Below are 17,615 nucleotides of genomic sequence, written 5' to 3'. Positions count from 1 at the left end.
CCCCTCTCAAAAGTTACAGCGGTGTTTGTACATAGGTTATCAGGTCTACTGTGCGTGTATTACTATACTATTTACACATAAGTTACGGGAGTGTTTGTACCTAAGTTACCAGGTCTGCAATGAGTATGTTATCATGCTATTTAGATAAAAGTTACCAGAGGTATGTTTCCAACAACTTCTTTCCCGAGTAAAAAATTACCATGAGATTTGTATGTAACTTATTCGGTCTATGGTGCATATATTATCATGTTATTTACATATAAGTTACTGACGGTGTATTGAGTAAAAAAAATCCTGGGTCAAAAAGCTACCATAGTGTTTGTACATAAGTAGGGCTAGAATTCGAGCCGAGTCGAGCCAGCTCGGCTCGACTCGCTAGAGCTCGTTTTGTTAACGAGTTAACTCGACTCGACTCGTTATTATAACGAGCTCAAATCCAAAATTGGCTTGACTCATATAACTCGCGAGCTGACTCGTTTAGCTTGTTAAGCTCGTTAAATATATGAACATAAAATCCTCAAATATTATAAAAATGATTATGTATATATTAAACATATATATATATATCACTAAAATAGTAATTTCCTTCTAACGCTTGAGTCTCCTAGGCGGTTGGGCCTTCAACGGCTAGGCCTTGTGTTGTGCGCCTAGGACATAGGGTGCTGAGTGGCTGATTTTTTTTGTATTGGGAGTGGCTGATCTTTTGTACCGAGCCTAACGAGTTACATGAGTACTCGTGAGATTGGCGCGTTTAACTTGGTCTATAAACGATCTTAAACTAAAGCTTGGCTTGACTCGTTATTCTTCGAGTTCGAGTCGATTTGAGCCGAGTCACGAGCTACTCGTTTAGCTCACGAGCTTCAAGCTTTTTTTCCAGCCCTATACATAAATCATTGACGTGTGTATATTATCATGTTATTTACACAGAACTTCCTGGCGTGTTTTTCACTATGTTTTTTCCGGAGTTAAAGTTATCATGGTGTTTGTAGCTAAGTTTTTAGGTTTCTGGTCTGTATTATGATATTTACATAGAATTTATCACGGTACATTTTAGTAACTTTTTCCAAGTATAAATTCTTGAGAAATAACACATTATGCGCTAGAGACAATCTAAGAAAGGAACGAGAAAAATACAGAATTATGGTAGTAATACAAGGTCAAATATGTAGCTTTTGTGTTTTTAACAACCGTAGACATTAGTTGAGTTGGTGAAGGGGATAATCGAGGGAAAGAAATGATCGTAACAGAAATGGTTCGGAATTTAGCTTTCTTGTAATATAAAACTATATTTTAGTATGTACTCCCTCCTTCCCAAAATATAAGGTGCCAAATGACTTTTCTGGTCTTTGTTATACAACTTTGACTATGATTTTCATGTATTATATATCTACAAAATTAGTATACAGACATATGAAATAAAGTTATTTTAAAAGACAAAATACGATGATGCCATTTATACATATTTAATCCATGTACTTTTGTATATGTTAGTGGTAAAAGTCATGCATCAAAGACCGTGCAAAGTCAATCACGCCTTATATTTTAGGAAGGAGGAAGTATCTAAGAGAGCATCTATAGCCGGTGGGCGCAGCGATCGCGAGGCGTCCTCCTGGCGGGGTGGCCGGCGGCGGTCGTGGTGGCGGCGCTGCTCCTTGGCGGCAGGGCGGCGTGGTGGTGCTGGATGGCCGGCGTCGCGCCCCCGGCCTAGATCTGGGCCCGGCGGGCCCCATCTGGATCCTAGCGGGCCGGCCCCCGGCGTGGCCTCGTTGTCTGCGGCGCGGTGAGAAGGAGGAGCGGCTCGGATATGGGGCGTCGGCGTCGATGGCGTGCCGGCAGCAACGCGAAGGCTAGAGCTTTACGGTCCCACGAGGGCTCGGTCGGCCCTGGTGTGCTCCTGCTATTGCGTCCAGACGGCTACCGTCACTGACGGTGGAGGTGGGGTCCTCCCGTGTGCCGACGGTGCTGATGCCCTAGTCCCGGCTCTGATTCTTCACCGCGCTGTCCTCACTTCGCGGTATCGTGGTGAGACGGCGTGGGGGCCTCATGACCGCGTTGGCGCAGGGTGGTGGTTGGATCCGGAGCGCCCGAGGTGCGGGTTGGGATCAGGGGAAACCCCTGTCGGCGTGGCCGACACCGGTGGCGTGGCGCCTGTGGGTGCCACCTGACCTTCCGGGAGGGTGTCGGGGGCTACCCTTCCTTTCGCTTCGTCGTGTACCGGGGAAAACCCTTGGCAGCAGCGTCGTCATCGTCGCGATCCTTCTTGGAGGTGTTGATAGGTGCCGGCGCTTCGGAGTCTTGGAGCCTAGTGGAAGGTCCCGATGGGCGCAGCGATCGCGAGGCTTCTTCGTTTTTGTTGATCTGCCGTTGTCGGCATTTATTTCTTTTGCTCTTTCTCTGTCGTTTCTTTTGGGCGCGACTGTGCTGCTTCCGCTCCAACATCTATCCTTGTATGATTTGGTTGGTTGCTTTGTATACAAAGCGAGGGAAACCCATTTTTCGAAAAACCGGGAGTAGAGAGCAATAGAAGGGGAGAGTACACACCATGTTCCCCGTGGCCGTCGGGGAGGCGGTTCGATGTCGTTGTTGTTGTGGTGTTCATGTCACCTCCCACTATTCCAGTGCTCCTCGTGGCGCTTTGGCTGCTCCTTGCCGCCACACAGATCCAACAGCTCCTCGCCGCTGCACATATGCATGAATGCATCAATTCCTCCTCCAGGAGCTCCTCCGGCAGTAAAAATCAAATCTTGGGCAGCGACGACACTGGAGGGAGAGGCAGCGAGATGTGACGGGAGGGGATCGAGAGATGTAGACAAGAGAGAGATGCGGGTGAGAGGGAAACGTCGGTGCGGGCGGCACGGCGGAGGCGACCGTTGGTGGGGGCGATGCGGCAGAGGCGAGCGGCGGTGCTGGCATGAGAGTGGGAGGGGAACAAGTGATGCGGGCGAGAGGGTGAGAGGGTAAAAATGGAAAACAGAAGAAGAAAAAATCATAGCGTGACGAGGTTCATACATGCGTGCCAAAAACGTTTTATAATATAAGATAGAGGGAGTAACTCATTACATTTTCTTGTGTTTATGAGCAAACACTGTCAACAAGTGTTTAAAGCTGCGCTATTGTTTTCGTTTGATCACAATGTAATTCCACGCCAACACCAAGCGCCTTGCCACGCCTAAGCAAGCGCCTTATACCGCCTAATTTTTCATTGGTGTATACTAAATTCTTTTAGGGGTTCATTTGTGTATACTATGTTTTTTAAGGGGAGTTGTGTATACTCTGTTTATCGGGTAATTTGCTTAGACTTCAATTTTAGTTGTGATTTAATCAGGATGTAGGTTAATATGGGAGTGATTTGCTCTTTTTGCGTCACCAAAGGACATATGTTTTCCTCCGGGAGGGGTGCTGAGGCGATCTCCCGATGTCGAGCCTACGAAATACTTCTTCTGGTCCTTTTTACTCTGCATATAAAATTTATATAAAATTTAAATTTTATAAAATTTGACCAACTTTATAAAAATTAATATCAACATTCACAATATTAAGTCAATATCATTAGATGCATTATGAATTTAATTATATTGTATAACTATTTTTTAAGTCAGATTGTATAACTTTAATATTATAAATATTAATTATTCTATATAAATATGGTCAAACTCTACGATATTTAATTTAGACAAATATAAAAAGCACCCCTGAAGGTTGTACTACTAGTACTCCCTAGACAAGTATATTTTTGAATGGAGGAAGTACTTTTTTTTGCATGATAACATGTGTCTCATTCATATTATAAAGAATAATGTACAAGTCACGTAAAGACCGACATGACAAAACTGAAAAGATAGCAGAACATTTCTGAGCTTGACACTAACGTCCGTCACGTGCCTCCGGCACCACCACAACAGCCATCGAAGAAAAAAAAAGATGAATCACCTTCTCACCCAAGCTTGACGCGGCTCCATCGCTGATATGCAGCTTTGTGCACCTCAAATGTGGCTTACCAAAAGTGAAGCTATTGACATTGAATGAATCAGACCGGGGCAACACCCTGGACATGCCATCGAACTCCAGATCTGGCACCCCACCACGAATGAAACACCGAAGGAGGAAACCATACCTGCCATCCACGAACCACAAGCCCAGCACATGCTCCGTCTTTCAGATGTCGTCGATGCATACCACAATCTGCATCCGCTCCTAGACTACCTCCCAAGCTCCGCGCCGACGCGGGAGCAAACGCCGTCGCAACGGCGGAGCCTGAGGACACACGTCCATCACGAGGATGCCGCCGCCGCCACGCCATCCTTACTTGAACAGACTGGTTTCCAAATCCATTCCCAACCATAGGACCGATAGCCTCGTCACGGAAAGATCTGAAAAATCTTTATTCAGCGCTGTCATCATCGCCGTCAAAGCAAAACGGTAAACAATCTAAAAACTTAGACTACAGGAAGAAAAAACGATCCACACGTATGGATCCGGCGACTCTCCTCACCACCGACAACCAAGGGCGCCGGCGAAGAAAAGCCGCCGGAGAACGGCGTTGGAAAATCAGCCTCCCCTGGCCGCGGCTAGGGTTCCAGCCGTCAGGGACAGGAAAAACAGCGATGTACTACTAGTACTCCTCGTGCTAGTAGTCCGTTTAGAATCTCTACTCCTAATGGAGCAGTTGGTAGTCTCCGCCGGTTAATTTTCGTCTCATCTTCACTGGTTTTTTTTCGTCCTAAACAAATTTCGTAGATTAACCAGCGAAAACCAGCGAACAAAAAATCGGACGACGCCCTAGCTCCCTCCGCCCGCGGGTCGCCCGCTCCCTCGCGCCCCTGTTGCTCCCTCCTCGATCCCGATCTGGATCGAGGGGACGAGGAGCTCCTGCCTCCCCGACGGCCGACCTCCTCCTCGCCCCGCCGCTGCGTCCGGCGCCGCCACGGTCTCTGGAGCCAGGGAAGCCATGGCCTGAGCTCGGCCTCGAGGTCCCCGCCGCCGTCTCCTGCAGCTTCTGCCCCGCCGCCTCACCGCCCGAGCTCGCCGTCGCACCAACCTCGGCGCCGCGCCGCCGCCGGCTCTGGTCGCCTCCACCTCCGCGCCGTGAGGAACCCGCCACACGCGTCAAGGCGAGGCGCCTCCTGGGCTCCGTCCGTTTCCAGAGCGAGCGCCCGCGAATACCTAGCTAGCCGCCGCCGTCGTGACCGTTCCAGCCACCGCCAAGGTAAGGTGCTTTCTCCATCTCAATTTCCTTCCTTCCCCATCAAGGTTAATTTGGATCCGTCCATGTCGCCGCGCCCGCCCAAACCGCAGGCCACACTTCCTCTTCCACCTCCGCGTACTCCTGGTTGCAGCCCCAGCTCTTCACGGGCAGGGAGAGAAGGGGGGCATGATCGGCGGGGCAGAGTTCTTTCGGAAGGACAGCGTGGTGGGCAACATGGACGGATACCTCAGCTACCTGTCCCTCGAGTATGACTTCGTCTCGGACACCAATCCTGCTTGGTAAGACTTCCCGGCTCTTTCCTCCCTTCTATCCGTTTAGAAACTGAAAAGGTTGTGATGCAAATTCGATTTGTTGCTACCTGTATTCAGACTGATCTGCTATGGGTGCGGTTCCTTGTGGCAGAGTTCTTTATATTCCAATTAATTTCAAAGCAGATGATAAACTGAGATCTACTTGTCAATTTATACTGTATCTCAGATCTCATTTGTGCCTTGAATATTAGCTTCTTCACGGCAATTTCAAAGTTACATGTACCATAGCCAATCAAAATCTGCACCATATTAGTCTGATGCTTTCTTACCCGCTCATCCTGAATTAGTAGGCAGTTAGGCACTTTCCAATAGGATCAGCTTTGTTGTACAAACTCACTTGTATTTTCCATGTTATTTGCAGGGTATCTTCATTTTGGAAGCAGGAGTCCTTTCCTCATAAGATGGATGAGCTGTAGGATTTGATTCTGTTCAGCTTGAATTAGTTTTTCATCATCATGTTCTTTGTATTAGGAATTCATGCCTTCCAGCTCTAATTTTTTCGCATTGTTAGTGTATGCTGGGAGTCACATTATTATGCTGCTAGCAAACAGTAGGATTGGAAGTCTTACTCTGTAGGTTAGTAATATCTTTTCCACTATACCGAGGTTCAGCAATTTAATTCGTATTAAGGTCACACAAGCAGTTTGGTTTTCAGATTTGTCTTGACAAACATATTTGGTTCAGCAATTTAATTCATATTAAAGTCACACAAGCAGTTTGGTTTTTAGATTTGTCTTGACAAACATATTTTGCAGATTATCCTCACATATGAAATTGATTTCTGCAAGTTCCTTTCACTTCTTATTTATTTCTTCACTTGGTTATGATGTACTGCTATTCGTTTTCATGATGATTCATGCGTTTTGTAGTTTTCACTGACAGAATCTTGTCTTGAAACAAGATTGGTTCCCATTGTTACAGTGAAGTAGCTACCAAGCAGCGAGGCCATCGAGTGACACGAGACCGCGGGACGGCGTGAGAAGAAGCAGGGGGTGTCTGGCGGGATGGAGAAGACCACAGGGAAGTGTGGCGATGGAGTGCAATCCCGAAGAAGAAGAACATTGCAAAGAAAGACCCTGGCCAAGTGCCACCCAATTCTCTTTCACCGACCCATCTAATGGCCATCAATTCAATTGGTCCAAGCTGTTGTGTTGACCTTCCCATTGATCCACTACATCCTCGCTCAGCTGGTTCTGCTATGTTTCTTCTCCATGGCATTGCTGGTTGCCGGCGTGCCTGACATCGCGCCTTATGTGACGTGACATGATGCTCCTCTACGTGTTCTTCTCACCCCGGTTTCCATGAGGAGAGATGTTGTTCTGTGGTTCTGTAGTTCTACTCCATAGCAATGATGGAGTCACCTCCATATGGATAGCAATTATCTCGGGATCATGGTGAGGTTACTAACTCGACCCTTTGTTTGGCTCTGTTCGTGTGGATCTATTCATGTGCATCTGTAAACTTTATTTAGGTACAAGTATTGTTCTAGCACTTGTGTTTATTATTTTTGTAAAAATAAGATTTATTGTTCTCATTAAATTGAGGTTTTATGTTCACATGAAATTCTAACTGAATTTGCTATTCAGCTGACAATTCCAACAATTTTTTGTATTGTATTTGCATGTAGAGAGCTGTCTACGCAACGGCCAGGGGGCATATGCTTCTCCTAGCACTAAGACCTCCATCCTATTTGAGCCAGAATGGCTTTGGTGCCCTCTCTCGCTCATGGTGAGGCCGTGCATGCTTGCCATGTTGTGGCTACGAAATCTCAGACTGAGTCGCTTCGGTCGGGCACTATTCAGGTACAACTCACTTTCCTCCACCATTGTTGGTTGCTGTGCATCACAGGCTTGACGAAATTTCATTGATGGTGTCGATCTTGCTCTTGCTAGACCCTCCTTGTTATAAATCATTATTGGATTCTAGCTAGGGCCTTAGGAATTGATAATTTCTTGATTGTATCGCTGAAAATGTAGTTCTTACAAGATTCTCATTGCCAAATTGTTATGGCAGCATGAGTGAAAATATGTTCCTTTTAAATGCTTAGATTCTATAGAGACCTCTGATGTATATCCTAAATTACTGTATTGTGTGCTTTTGTAAAATAAACTGTATTGATTCAATTTATATATTTAGTACAATGGTTTTGCTCACATCACAAATATCTAACAACAAGAGTGATTACTGAAAGCATAAAATATATTTCAATTTCTAGGCCGCTACATTATTTTGAAACATGAGCTTTTTTAAAACTGAGTGTTTGACGTAGCTTGTTGTTATTGTCAAAATGAAATAGCGAGTATATATTTGTTGCTTTTTGTTTAGGAAAGTGAAAAAAACAAGATGCCGTTTGTATGCCAGGAATGGCATATGTGAACGACTCAAGTGGTAGTTTTTAGGGTAGGGGCAAGGGGCATTTTTTATAAACTGCCATGGCAGTTCTTTAATTTAGTGCAATTTTTTGAGAAACAGCCATCCACAGGATCTTGATTGTGCGGTTCTGTGTGTGTTCACTGGGACCTCATCACCAGTGAACGTTCGCCGGGTATTGTTCAACATGGCTCTAATGATTCAATCAAATTTCATTGCAAAGTATACTGGACCAGGCTTTCCTTCTTTCTAATGCGGTGTTAGTTGGCATTAAGTTGTGAAATCCAAATCCATACATTTACAGTTCTTGTTGTTCTAATTACACAAGTATTTTCACTTTTTTTTGTTAACTAATCTTCACACCGAACACCATCTCAGTAACCAGACCTGATATAGTACTTAGTTTTGGCATTAGACACAACAACTTTGACATTGATAATTTCCTCATATATTTAGTAGGACAATAAACTTGTCTAGCATTTCATTATGAGTTGCAGGCTCTGAAAATAAATGTATGTGCCCCCTAAATGATTAAACGTGTGGTTTTGGAATTATGCATGCTGACATGCATTGGCAATCATTATTCAACAGTATTCCTTTTCACTGAAATATAACCATGTAATGCTTACGATTTAATCTGGTTATCTAGACAACTAAATGGGTTAATGTTATGCTTAGTATCTTTTGGCATATGTAATGCATGGAAGGAAACCAGTGTCTTTTGATAGGGATTTCTGGAGGTAACACGCCTCTGACTGTATGCACTGAATTTCAGATGCTCTGTTTAGAAGATGTCTTCTTCAGTAGTACTACATATTTTTATGATTTCCTGTAACTTGCTGATATGGCACTGGTTTGCCGCATGGTGTGCTACAACTACACTCCAGGGGAATATTTGTTCAGAATCTTCAGTCTTGTAATTTTCTCCTTGATGACAATGACCATGCTGTGCTGGGGGATTTGGGATTCCATCCTTGCTGTTTGGACTTCCGCTGCCAAATCCAGATCTTATCCAAAGACTTGGGACTCCAAATTACATGCCCCAGAACATTGGCGACCAAACATCAGAGGCCCAATTAGTTACGAGACTGACTCGTTGGGGTTTCGCTTGGAGCATTCTTGAGATGTTCAGTGGCGTTCAGACTTGGTGTGCCAAATCACCAGATGAGATTTATCAGTCAGTTGTCCTGAAGAAAGAGAAACCGATGTTCCTGTACAATTTACCTACGGAGGTCGCTAATGTCCTCTCTGGCTGCTATGAGTATGAATTTCGGGATCACTCCTTGATGTTAGATATCTTACAGTCATTTGAAATGTAACATGCTAAAACTCTGTTTCTGCTTCTGCCTTGTTAACTTACATAATTTGGTTAAACTGCCATGGATGGGTGATTTTACCATATTTCATTTTCATATTTGCTTATATTATATTGTACAAACTACTAAGCATTATTGAAGTTTGTCACATGAAAGCATGGAACTGCTTTCTTAGCTGTGTCGTTTATAGTCATATATGGTCAATGCAGGTTTATTTTCCTCCAGAGTTTACTTTTACTATGTCCTGGTACTGGTTTTCTCTGCAGGTTTCTCTACATTAGCTTTGTGTATTCAATTTTTTTGTTCCTGACAAGAAGTGCATTGCACATGCACACTTATATGAACAAGCCTTACATGATTTGCTCTTTTACTGATGGACTGAGGAGGTCAGAGATGTATAACAGCCGTATTGATCCAAATGACAAGTACGGCAGTGCTAACCTGCTTACCTAGAATTTTACCACATCCTAAGACTTGCAAATCTGTATAATAGGAATGGCTAGCTGTTTTCTGGTCTACAACCGTGACATCTGGTGGCATCTCTCACCATGTCTTCACATAGTGTTTAGTCATGATTCTTGCATACTGTCGAGACTCGAGAAGGGCGTGACATTTTTTCCTGAACTGATTTCTAATTTTTTTTTGCTTACCGGTTGAGCTCGGTTTCAACTCTTACCTGAGTAGTTGATAGGAAAGCCTGATGCAGGTGTATGGAAATTATGCAATTCCATGAGGTTTGGAGTTGTCCAGTATACTACTGAGGCCTACATATTTTGCTGATGCAGGTTGGAGGTGACACATGAACGCTGGCAACGCAAAATAGCAGATATAAAATAACTGCAGCTCAGGCCATGTAGTTCTACAACAACCAAGGAAGAAGTCCGTTTTTTAAGCCGACCTTGGCCAAGCATTTAAGCTTATATGGTTGCTCTCTATTTTTCAGAGGTGCGTGTACTGAGGACGCCCATGATTTAGGGCCAAAAATCTAGACAAAGTGACAAAACTTTGTACGAGACTTACTTGAAGCCAAGGAGGTCAGGGGAGGAGGACAACAAGGCTGGGGAGCGGAGGCGGAGACCGACGGGGAAGAGAATGATCAAGCATGTAAATCTAGAGCACAAGCTCGTGATTTATCAAGGGAGTGGCGCTGCCGCCGGATTAGAAAATCATATCTCACGTTAAGGTGTTTTTGTCTTTTGTTTCTGTACAAATTTGGTGCAGGCAAGTTTTTGATGATATATATAAGATGACTAGCATTATCTTTTTATTGAGTGCATGTTCTGGTAGCATTATCTACTTAGAAAAAATTGCTATATGCGTGTAGTGAATAATATCTGTAGGCGGTTTCCCACCTTGTCCCTTGCTAACTGTCATGCCGGTGTTGAAAACTGGCTCACTTAGAACGGGAGTCAGTGGACTTTGTGATCAAAGTGAGGGTTGAGAGTGAGCACAGGTTGGGGTTGGGATTTGCAACAGGAGCAACACAGGTACTATGGATTATGGTCACTTCTGTAAGTACTCTCAACAATGCTAGAAGCACTACTCCATGATTACAGCAGCACATTTACTATGATATAAAGTAAGATTAAAATGTAGCTGACCAATGTAGGCTCAGGAAGAAGTTTTTATTATACTTACTTAAATATCGTGTGAATGAAGCTAAAAACACCATTTTCTAATATTGTGTGAGAATTGCGTAAACACAACAACAAGGAACAATAGATATTAATTTGTAATAGAATTTTAATTGGATCATCGCTCTATATGTATACATTGTTAATTTATCTCTTTTATCAATTTTACAAGCGAATTGGACTTCAATAAATACCCCGATTGTGCCCGTGCTATCTTGTCTCTGCATGCAAAATTGGACATGCGTTGTGTTTACATAATTTTAGCAAAATATTTTCGTAACACGTGACAAAGCACCAACATTCCCGTACTATCTTATCTCTATATGTGAAAATTTACATCCATTATGTTTATACAACTCAACAAAAAAATTTTAAAAGCCCGTGGCAACGCACGGGCGTTCTACTAGTACGTATACATTGCTACGTTATAAACGGAGGCGATACGCGCGCGTTGAGGGCATAGGCGTAGCTTCCCTCTCCCTTCCCCTCGTCTCTCCCGCCGGACGACCATCATCTGTACTGTACAGAAAGGTCCACTCCGACCACTTGACGGGGCCGCCTTCAACCCCGTCCGGTCATGCCTCGCCGCCGCGCTCGTGCGACAAGTCGTTCTGACAGTCGCTATGTCGGTGCCGGCGCTGACGGGGGTGGACGACTCCCCGCCGACGTGGACGGGATAGCTCGGCGCGTAGCAGATGTATACGCGGACGGCACCCGCTCCGGCGTCCAGACGAGGCCCCACGATCGGCGGCAGCCTCCACGGTATGAACTTCATAGCTTCGCCCCTCTCTCGCTTCTTTGTTTTGTAAGTCATTGTACTGTACCTGAATCAAATTTGGCCAAATTCTAGCACCTCGTCTTCACTTGAGTTACCACATGTACATCAAAGTAATGTGCAATCCTCCGCTATCATATCTTAATCATGATCCACCACTAGCTTTCTACTACTCGTGCCTGCTACTCTGCTATGCAGCTGGCTGCCATATTAAGTAGATGGTTGGTTCATTGATAAATAAGGTATTCCTCAACTGATCGAGCTTGTGTTCCGCTTCAGACGTGAGCAAGCGGCATCTGCAAAAACGTCTATTCCCCACCCTCAAATCTCCTGTTCCATGGAGAAAACCCGGGCTTCCCGCAATCTGTCGCTGCCTCCACGGTATGCGTCTCTGTTCCATTGTTTCTAGTTTATCCATGATAATACGGATTATTCAATCTCTGAAGATTAAAAAAATTTGTCTACTGACCTTCTGACAATGTTCCACTTCAGGTGCGAGTACCCTTATCGTGACGTGCCAAACAACAAAAACACTTCCTCTTCCTCCACGAAGGCGGAGGCGGTAACTCGTGACATCTCGCCAATGTCACGGCAATCGACTCCACCTGTTTTTGCTCGTAATCCTTCTGGTTGGCATATACAGTTTTTCATCAGAATAGATGTTGCGGGCTCATTCCACACGTATCCTCGTCTGGGTGGGCCATTCCAGAGCTTGCAGGAAGCTGAGAATGCTATCGTTAGCCATCTTGATGACCTGCGCTCTCCAATAATGTAAATTTTCTCTACTTTTACATGGATTGCTGCATGTCAGAAATTACAGTGTACTAACATGTAGAATGCTCTGACCTGAACTAGGTGCACAGATGGGCTTTCGCATGCGGAGATTGGAGTAAGACACGAGCTTTACTGGCTTGATGGCACAAGGAAGAACTCTTCCAAAGGAAATCCGGACCGTAGGAATATCAGCCTTTTGGTTCAAGCTTTACTGGACAAGTACAATGAGGATCGAAAGTCCTATTCTGAGCTCGAGCTCAGATGGACCTGCTATCCCAGCCATCGTCTGGCGCTAAGATTCGCATCAGGAGATGTATTTTACTGCGTATTCTGAGTAGTATGAGATGCTTTTCCACAGACTAGGGCCCACTCACCGACCGCATTTATTGAGACGTCCATCATCCAGCACTAGCCGGCTCAGATGGACACTAGCGTCGTGGTCCACGGCTCAGCCGTTACACACCGAACGGTGGATTCCAGCAAACATTTTTTAATATATACATGCACTGCATCGACCGCACACACCCTTGCTCTGGAAGATTCACTTTTCTTCCTCGCAGCCTCAGGAAGTGCTGCCACCCATCCCTTGCCCTGGCTACCTCGACAAGGTGGTCACCTTCGCCTCGCGCGCCGGAGCTTGCTTCTACAAATGCGTCAGGAAAGATGTAAGTGCCCATCTGCCATGAAGAACAATCTTTTGGAGCTTGGATCCCCACTCCATGCAGGCTGAGCTATGCGGGTTCATTAGATCCACGGACACGTACCTGCCGGAGCTGACTCGTGCAGGGCTGACGCAGCCGTACGTGCTGCAACCCCCCTTTGCTATGCACCCGTTGGCTCCCCTTCAGCAGAGATACAGGCGAGACCACAACTTCGACCATGGCAGCCAGGCGGAGATTCAGCCAGCACATGTGCGCATGCAGCCACAGGTGCAGCAGCCGAGCCTCCCCCGTGTCGCGCCTCCACGCTGCTCCACCGACAGCCAGCGCATGACGCTGCTCTTGGCCGGAACCAACTTCATCCTCGTCCTGCCAGCTAATCCAACCCTAGTCCTGCATGACAAATCAGCAAACTGATTACACATCCTGACCGAGACTGTTTGTTTGTAGTGGAGCACATATACTTAACACATTTCTTTCATCATACTTCTGCACAATCATGGAAATTTCAAAACATACTCGGAAAACATTACAATTAAACCTATTTTTTGGGCAAAAATGACTCCTGAAAAGCTCACCGGATATTCTTCACACAAAACGTAACTATCATTAGTGCCTAATCATAATTTGAACAAATATTTTTTGTACAAACACTTGATCTCTGGCTATGGTGATCGGTCACAACTTTATGTATTTTGCATAGTGCTACAGGGCCTAAATTTAGATGAAACACACTCGCTGCTGTCTAGCCGCTACATACATTCAGGAAAAGTGGAAAACCCATGCCTTCGAACTAGTTTTGTCTTAGTAAGTTTAGAAATTTCCAAAATCAGCAGCACTAATTTATATGGTCAATTACTTCGAACTTCTGTTCATAATAAGCATCAATTTATAAAATCCAAGGGGCCCTACAGATTGCAATAAGCTGAATATTAACCGTTGACATTTCGAAAATTCAGCAGCACTAGTTTCCTAAAATTCAGCAGGAGTAGTCTGTCATATTAAACCTACACATTCTGAAATTCAGCAGCAGTAGTTGTCCTCCCGTAGTCCTAGTCAATTTCTTAAAATCCAAGGCTAAGGGTTTTACCTTCAAAAGCATGCACAAATTCATGAAAACCTGGGGACAAGCCAACATTTGAAACTAAACCAGACATGCCAAGCTGGAACACAGTTCGACTTATTACATTACCTAGCCACTGGCCAAAATGCAGAGTTACGAAAAGCATGTCAACACCTAAAAATTAACCATGGTCTAGATTACGCCGAAGCTAAAACATGTCACCTACAGGCATATGCCTCAATAGCAAATAAGATAACTGAAAAGACTTCATGAGCCCATCAGCTCCTACCCAGTGCATTCCCCAAACTGCATTCTACTTGCCAGCCTTAGTTCCATTTCTTTATTTATTACAATTATTTTGCTGGTGCCCCTCAAACTGCATTCTACTTGCAAGCCACAGTTCTTACATTTGGCAGGCTTCTGAGGTTGCTTAGGGACATCACCACATCAGGGCATGTAGTTTGCTTATGCCCTTGTTTTCAGCATATCATGCAAAACCTAGTCCTCTTGCTTAGACCTTTCATATGGAGCCTTCTCCGTACTTGTCGTTGGCCATCCCATATCTTTCTTTTTCACTGGAGCCAGCAGTCCTTCCAACCTGCTGCTTGTCCTCGAAACCGAATCATTGTTAGCTAAAACAGCAGTAGCTGCTTTGACGTTCATGTTTTGTTCCGCCGAAACCAGCTCCATGGGGGTCTGATTCACCACAGCCCCCCTGTCTGCCAGTCTATCCTCGAGGCCAAGACCATCCCTAACTTCTGTATAGGGTAATATCACTGTCAAATTCGACTTGAACAACTCCATTAATCGATTGTAGGCTTCAAAACTAGTGTCGCCCAGCCTGACTAGTTCCATTGCGTGCATGTACATCGTGAAGTTTCTGTACGAAAAAGGGTTGTTCTGCATACTGTCCTTCTGGTATTGCATCAGATGAGGTGGCAGAATGTCGCGAGCATCCCTCGTCCATGTCTTCACTATATGCTTAGCTGGTATTTTTTAGCCCTAATGAAACCAAGCATGTCTTCATTATGTGCACGCTTTTCATGAGCTTCTCAGATAAAAATTGTACTCCACTGTATCTGATTTACTAACAACAAATCAGTGAGAGCATCACCAGAAGCCTCGCCCAAGGAGTCGAATGTAATGCCGAGAACAGGTGTGATCACATTTTCAGGCAGTTTCTCTGCAAAACATCTGACAGCCTTGTCGAATGCACTGATTCGATTTGGGCATGGTGTCCTGCTTGGTGCAGCAGCACCAAACCTCAGTCTGCGAACACCAGGCAGTAGGCATGATTTATCCAAATGCATTGTACCAACTGCTCTGAATCCACAAAGCTATAGCTGACTGATTTCTTTTCTGCAATCCAATTTTCTATAATAAAATCTTTGCATCTCTCATATCAAATGGTTTCATTTTAATACAGTTTGCTAACTACTCTGAACCCATACATCTCTAGCTGCCTGATTTCCATCTGTGATCACATAATTAAGCTTTTCATTATCTGACTATCAATAATTAGAATGCAGTGTACTTACTCCTCTGAACTCAGCAAACTGCAGCTGCCTGATTTCTTTACCGCACTCAATTTTTCTTTACTAAAATCTTTGCATCTCGCATATCAATGAGTTACAACTGAATGCAGTGCACAAACTACTCTGTTTTACTGAAATCTTTCCTTATCTGATGACATAAGGAAGTTTTTTCTCATCTGAATTTCAACTACGTGAATGCAATGGAGTTAACCCACTGAACCCGGTAAATTACAGCTGCCTGATTTCATTAGGGCTACCAATTTTCCTCCACTAATTTCTTTGCATCTCTCGTATCAGGAGGGTTCAGCTAAATGCATTGTACTAAATACTCTGAATCTAGAAAGATATAGCTGCCTGATTTCTTTACTGATGTCAATTTTTCTTTACTAAAATCTTTGCATCTCTGATGACATACGGAAGCTTTTCCACTGACCTCTTATTCCATCCGGGCGCCTGGGGATTCGTCTTCCCCTCGGGCGTCGGAGGGGAGCTATCCCTTCTGCCCGCTGCGGCCTCCGCCCCTGATCTGTGCTTTGCCGCTGTCCGCCGCCCTGTGATGCTGCCGCACAGCATGCTCCGCCACCACTTCGCCATCGGCAACCAGAGGGACAGGCACCAGGCTCTCTTCTATCTCCTCAAGCACAGCAGATCTAAACCAAGGGAAAAAACAAATCGCTGTCAACAAGCTGACCCAGACGCCCGAAAAATGCAGACAACCTCGCGCGGCGAAGAAAGGATCGATGTACCTGCCGATCGGCTGCATCAAGAACTCCATGTTGGATCGCCGCTGCCGCTCCTGACCTTTATCTCCCAGTCGTCGCCTTCAAATCGTCAGTCGCTTTGCAAGAGAAGACGGCTGGACTCTGGATTCAACTCGACTCGTGCGGCGAGACGGTAAAGCGAATTTCCTGATCCACGGATCAGACGGCGGCTCTGATTCTGATCCATGGAACACCTCCCCGGTGGCAAACTGCCGTCCTCCCCAGCGTTAAATCTGGCCCACTGGACACCGCTGCCGGGGACGTATTTCGGAACAGTACCCGATTTCTGGATGACCACCGACGCTAGGATAAATTAATGGCACACATCTAGAGGGGCTAACCAACGACGTGGATAACGAGCTCATTTGAGCTCGCGCTCAATTACTCCACGTCCAATGAGGATCACCATTTTTGAGGGGTTTGCTCTCTCTCCCTCCTACCCACCCTCACTCTCTATCGTTTTCTTAATTGTTTTATATTCATGTACTAATTGTTGATACAATCCATGCCTTCTTTTCAGGATCTTGCATATGAACTTGATGCTGTTGTGATCTTCCGAGAATTTTATATGGGGGAGATGGGCTGCCTCAATATGTACTATCATCTCAATTTTACTACAAAGACTAAAAGAGCTGATGATTTTCACGGCGACATCAACAATCTATTCTTTGCTGAAGTGACACAAATAGAAGGAGAAAATGAAGAATATGTGCTCAATTGTATCCGTATGGTCAAACCTAGTGACAATGGTATTTCTTCCACCTTATATTAAGTTATGTTCATATAATTTGTGGTCACATTTCTATGATCGACGTCATTTCGTTGCCCATAGTGTCATGTTTCCCATCATCTCATCCATTATCCTTGAGTTTTACTAATCCCTCCGATCCGAATTAATTGACGCAACCTCTATACAATATAAGTAAGATACTGTATAGAGGTTGCGTCAATTAATTTGGACCAGAGGGAGCATAGTTTTAATATCTAAGCCATTTCATGCCCAGACGTATGTACTGACTGTGTACACATGCTTTTTTTTGCCCAAGGGCGATGTTATGGCTGTATGAGTTACGGAAATGTTGATTTGAAGCACCCTGTCAATGCTGATAAATACTCTACGAAGGTCTCTATTCTGGCCCATTCAACCTATGTTGTGGTGTGGTTCCAGAACGAGATGTTGGCCATGATGTACCTACATACATCCAGAATGA

At 44.8% G+C, this 17,615-nt stretch overlaps 2 long non-coding RNA genes across 9 annotated transcripts; one reads left to right on the top strand and one right to left on the bottom strand.

The window, feature by feature from the left end:
- Positions 1-4,756: 4,756 nt before the first annotated feature.
- On the top strand, positions 4,757-10,470 carry LOC123084793 (uncharacterized). 8 transcript variants are annotated; one of them, XR_006439403.1, is made up of 6 exons: positions 4,757-5,206; positions 5,296-5,484; positions 5,879-6,093; positions 6,419-6,911; positions 7,145-7,319; positions 8,775-10,470. It is a non-coding gene; the product is annotated as an uncharacterized lncRNA (long non-coding RNA). The 8 variants fall into 8 exon arrangements; XR_006439409.1 differs by having other exon boundaries at positions 4,758-5,206; positions 5,879-5,929; positions 6,439-6,911; XR_006439407.1 differs by having other exon boundaries at positions 4,758-5,206; positions 5,879-5,929.
- Positions 10,471-12,501: 2,031 nt separating this feature from the next.
- On the bottom strand, positions 12,502-16,787 carry LOC123081577 (uncharacterized). Its single transcript, XR_006438740.1, has 4 exons — positions 16,390-16,787; positions 16,077-16,293; positions 13,151-13,438; positions 12,502-13,029 (listed from the first exon to the last, which is right to left on the bottom strand). It is a non-coding gene; the product is annotated as an uncharacterized lncRNA (long non-coding RNA).
- Positions 16,788-17,615: the final 828 nt, after the last annotated feature.

The sequence above is a fragment of the Triticum aestivum genome, chromosome 4A (genome assembly GCF_018294505.1).
Source record: "Triticum aestivum cultivar Chinese Spring chromosome 4A, IWGSC CS RefSeq v2.1, whole genome shotgun sequence".
Lineage (NCBI taxonomy): Eukaryota > Viridiplantae > Streptophyta > Magnoliopsida > Poales > Poaceae > Triticum > Triticum aestivum.
This window is presented reverse-complemented; position numbering and strand designations above follow the sequence as displayed.